Consider the following 5521-nt stretch of genomic DNA (forward strand, 5'->3'; position numbering starts at 1 on the left):
AAGATGCCGGTAAGCCACGAGCCATGTGGCAAGGCATAGATTAATTTAAAATGGATTAATTTAAGCTGTAAGAACAGTTAGCAAGAAGCCTGCCACGGCCATACAGATTGTAGCCAGTATAAGTCTCTGTGTTTACTTGGTCGGTTCTGAGTGGCTGTGGGACTAGCAGGTGAGAGAGATTTGTCCAGACTGTGGGTCAGGCAGGAAAACTCTAGCTACACCCCTAGATGTCTACTGCATACCATTTCCCCTATAACATCACCACCTGCCATGGAACAAAGGTTCCTGTAAAACACACACACACACACACACACACACACACACACACACACACACACACACAGCAAATTAATGTAATAAAAATGATACAGTTGGACCATAAATTGTCAAGAAGAGGATTAGGAATGGTTAATATTGAATGTTGAGTGAACAGGATCTAAAATCAAGAAATACAGAAGCCTATAGTAATGTCTCAAAGAGGTTAAGATGAGGATAACTGGGCTGGGAAGAACCATCTGAAATTGAGTAGCATTATTCCTTGGAATGAGGTACCTGGCTGCATAACAAGGAGAGAGCTAGGTAAGCATCTGCAGTGCTCTAACTACTCTCCCTGCTCTCTAACTACTAATGCAATGTAGCAAGCAACTTGGGACTCTTGCCCCCAAACTCCCAGTCATGATGAGTATTTCCTCAAATTAAGAGCCAATATAAAATTTTCTTCCTTCACTTGCTCATTTTATGTATTTTGCCAGAGTAATGAATCAGGTATGTGATATGGTGGGTGGTGGTGATGGAGATGGAAGATCTAGGTCAGTTGTTCTCAAACTTCCTAATGCTGTGACACTCTAATACACTTCCCTATGTTGGAGTGACCAAAAACCATAGAATTATTTTCATGACTACTTCATAGCTGCAATTTTCTATTGTTATTAATCATAATATAAATATCTGTGTTTTCCAATGGTCTTAGGCAATCCCTGTGAAAGGGTCATTGAACCCCAAAAAGGGGCCAAAAACCACAGGTTGAGAAGCACTGATCCAGATCCACTGAGAGAAAGTATTCACACAGTATAACACACACTCAGAAAGCTGACCTGATAAAGAACAGGGACTAATGTTCCCAGGAAGAAAACTAGGATTTTTTTAAGGTCCAGAAGGATGGCTGAGAGATTAGAATGGCCCTATGCTACCCACCACATGGACCATCAGAGCACACTGGAAATGTCTGGGCATTTGTGGCATTTATTCACATCTGGGGAAATAGGAGAGGGCTACTGCCTTCTAGTAGAGACAGACGACAGATGGCACTGGCATACACATTGAACAGCATTGCCTTCTTTCTCCAAGAGAGCATCCCACTCTCCCAGCAGTGCCAAGGCTAAAACATCCTGCTCCACCTGTCAGAGATATGAATACTTAAGTGTCTCCACACAAGAATGTGGTTTCTTTTTTGTGTTGAGGTGTCTGCTTACTTACAAACCGTATTTCTCATGGGATTCACTAGATTTACTTAGGAAACATGCCTTTATAGTGTATTCTTTCTTGCTATTGCTTGTTGGAAGTGTTGAATGGGATCACGACCTGCAGTTTTGAATGTGAAAACATTTAAGGAATGGAATGCGTTTGAAAGCAAGGAAGGAATAAAACTTAGACACAATCCCAGAAGTCAAGTTGATATTTTATATAGAATAAATTGGTGATTACACAGTACTGTGTTCAAATGGGCATTTTCTTCAAGGATTCTCCTGGCAGATGTTAAAATGCCAGAGCCCTCACTTCAGACCTTTTGCTCAGCCAGGTTGGAAGAACACTGGGCCTTCACCTGACTCTGTACTGTCAACGAGATCATCTCACAGAGAAACAAAATCACGCCAAAGAGTGACATTGTGGCTGTCAGGACACCCATTGGGAACACATTTGTTCAGTGTTTCTTTATAATGTCCTCCATTTTAATGGGAAAGTCAGGTGAAAAGTCAAGAGTTGTTTGCCCATAGATGTCTACCAGGTGGTTCAAGGTCACAGCTACAAGCGTGAAAAGGCTGCTCACAGCCAAAGTTATAGCAGACACCTTGTAGCAAAACAGCTGGATCTCAATGAAGGGGTCTTCCATACAGCTGATCTTAATGGCCACTGAAGTGAAAAACATGACTAGGATTTTCATTAAAATGGCCCATGCTATCAGGAGTTGTAAATACTGAAATTCCGATGACTTGTTCCAGGTTGAATTGATAGGGGTGTGAACCAACATCCTGGTCATAGACCCAGAGATGTTAAATTCCTGAGTGTAATAAGCTTTCCAGAGTCCAATTGACACAAATTGCACATCCTTGTTGTTAAACTCCCACAGGCGCCAGCATTGGCTGTTTGCAAGGATGATTTCGAACACCAAAGCTGCTGTACTGCAAATCAGGCCACAGAACTTGAAGATGTACTCCTTCATTTTGGCAAATCTGAAGAAGGCATCAAAGAAGAATAGAGTCAGTGAGACTACATGGGAAGGCAGGAAAACAGAGGGAGTCATGGCTTAGACAGCACTGAGCTCTCATACCTTGTCTTTGTTGTCACATAGAGATGTTTCAGTGGTTTATGTACAGATTATTATTCTTCACAGAGTAGATAATAGTATTTGTTGACTAGGAATTTCAGTGCTTAGAACTGACAATGAGAATCGAGTTTGCAATATCATATGTAATGACATGCTTATTTTACCTGTATTTGCAATTTGTAAATATTTTAATACCATAAAGAGAGGAAAAAGCAGAGGAATGTTCAAATTAATTGTCATTTCTAAAATATAGTAGTATAACATTTCATAACTGTTACAAACTGAAATCATCTATGAAAGAAAATGAAAATAATTCACATAGTAAACTCATTTATGTAAAAATAATAACACACTTGACATAAATTTTTGTATACATATATGTGTATACAAATTGATCTGTAGATAATGATACACCTCATAATTGATAGTGTACAATGCTATTCCTCCTTGTGAATTTTAACGAAATGTACACTTCTCTAAAGAAGGCTATACGTATTTTATAATTGAAACCAGAAGAGTATGCCCATCAATGTCTATCTGTAATATAGCCTGGGAGAGAGCTCAGTGGTAAAGTGATTATCTAACATGCACAAAACCCTGAATTCTTCTTTAGTATCTGTAAACCATAATCTATGTGTAAAATTGTCCAGAGAGTGAGTCAGAAGAATAGGGGAAATGGATAATTAACACATAAAATCTTATAAATCCATAAAAGTGGATATTTCCAATTGTAGCCATCTTTTACTTAAAATTTCATCTTTAGATAATTAGCTTCATTTCTATGAAACAAAAAGAATCCTGACATATGTTTTGTGAGCAAATATCTTCTTTCACAGAGAATTTACACCCTTTATTGTAACTTTGAACTAAATTCTTTGCACCTTTTCTCAATTCCAATCTTAGGATGAAGGAAGGAGCTGAGTCATTTACTCACTAGGCATGTGGATAACGTCACTGATAACTGTGCATGCAGAAGGTTGAAGGGGCCTACACACTGGATCTCCTTGCCAGGAAACCTTCCCTAAACAGCTACCCACTGCTCTAAAGTCTCTGTAGAATGTACTTCTTGAATGAGTGAAGGCAGTAGCTCTTCTACTAGGGAGGTTTCATCAGCAAGATGTGTTCCCAATTCATGGTGGCTTGGGTAACACCCTGCCAACATCATCTTCCATTCCAAGGCAGGCCAATGCAATGGACTACAGGAACAGTGTGCTTTGAAGTAGTACTGAAAACACAATGAAGATTGCTGTTGTTCCAGAAAAAAATATGAGCTAGCTTGGTAGTATCTGTTTCTTCCTGTATTTGAAACACGTGGAGGAGATGTGTGATTCATAAGACCATATTTGAAAGCTCCCCTATATAACAAAGTTTTTATACCTTTGTGTATTATGGATAAGAAGATTCATTTAGAAGGTGGCAGGATCACAGACGTTCTTCCCAGTAACAGTAAAAGCCCATATCTCCATTCAGAAGAAGAGTGGAAAAACCTTCAGAAAAAGAAATTCTATTAGGCAGATATTTCAGCTCAGAGCAGTGTCTCTCCAACTCCTTGATCCCACAATCCTTTCCATTCACTCTTGTCCTTGGCTTAAGAAGAACCTCATTTAAACACTTCAAGAGTATTCATACATCTGACTCTCTAAGGACATCCATGTAGTCATTTCCCCCATTGTGTAGGTAAGGAAACAACAGAGAGAGGTTAATTCATAAACTCAACATCAGGGACCTACACAATTAAAACCTGCAGGGCAGCTCAATGATTACCTGCAGTCCCACGTGGGGCTTCTAGACACGTTATTCAGCAGCGTTTTCATACACTTACCCACATGTAAATTTCCCTTTCTGGCATTCTTTGTCCTGTGAAATTGAATGTGATTAATAAAAACACCCGGGAAGGTAAAATACTTGTCTCTTTTTCCCTTGTAGTAAGACCAAATGTTAGTGACTGCCAGTAGACAGAGTTGTAACTCACTTTAAAAATTCTTGTTTCCATGGCTACTAAGGCTGAATGGTGGATTATGAGCAAAGAAGAAAACTTCCTAGCCATATTTGGCCATAAAGGACCAGTGTGCTTAACTTCCCTTTGTATGTAAATAGTCTTCAAAAGAGGAATTTACTTTTGGAAATCATGCACCAAATAAGTACTACAATGCCTGATGGGCATAGCAGAGATAGTTATTTGAAAAAAAAACAAAAAAATAAGCTCTCATCCCCCATTCCTTGCCCTCCAGTGTCTGTGTGGTGGAAGGATAGACGTTTCACTTTGAGCAAAGTGAATTCATTGGAGATTTTGAGATCATCTTACCTTGTAGAAACAACTTAGATAGAGACACAAAGTATATATTGTCAGTAATAACAGATTATATGTATATAAAATCATGGGGTATTTTGTTTGGAATAGAAAAATATTCTCCTTTTCTCTTTCTGTGTTTTACCTCAAACATGTCACTTTGATGATACTAGTTAGGGTTTCTATTGCTGTGATAAAAGCATCATGACCAAATTCAACTTGGAGAAGAAATGGTTCAGGCACTCAAGGCACAAACCAAAGTCAGAAAATGAATCAAGCAGGAGGCAAGGAAGAACACTGCTTACTGAGTTTACCCCCATATCATGTTCAATGTGCATTTTTATATCAACGCTTACCAGAGGCCCAGGTTTTGTACTGCCCACCTTCTGCCAGGACATCCTACATAAGATACTAATCAAGAAATTTACTAACCAAGAAAATGTCCTATAGACTTGACTATAGGCAATTTGATGGAGAGGATCCTTTAATTGAGCTTCTTCTTTCCAGGCAACTCTTAAGTTCTTACATATTGATATAAAGCTATGTAAATTTACACAATGTTATTTCTTACTATGGTTACATCTTGAGAACATACCATACTGTAAGCATTTAGTTAAAAATAGCCAACGTGTGTAAATGAGTGGTAAAAAGAGAAGGAAATTTGACTTTCTTTTTAAACCTTAACT

General features: G+C 38.6%; 1 pseudogene; it reads right to left on the reverse strand.

The window, feature by feature from the left end:
* Positions 1-1777: 1777 nt before the first annotated feature.
* LOC128113794 (uncharacterized) lies at positions 1778-3951 on the reverse strand (annotated as a pseudogene).
* Positions 3952-5521: the final 1570 nt, after the last annotated feature.

This window comes from Peromyscus californicus, unplaced genomic scaffold, assembly GCF_007827085.1.
Source record: "Peromyscus californicus insignis strain IS unplaced genomic scaffold, ASM782708v3 Scaffold_10__1_contigs__length_136768540, whole genome shotgun sequence".
Classification (NCBI taxonomy): Eukaryota; Metazoa; Chordata; class Mammalia; order Rodentia; family Cricetidae; genus Peromyscus; species Peromyscus californicus.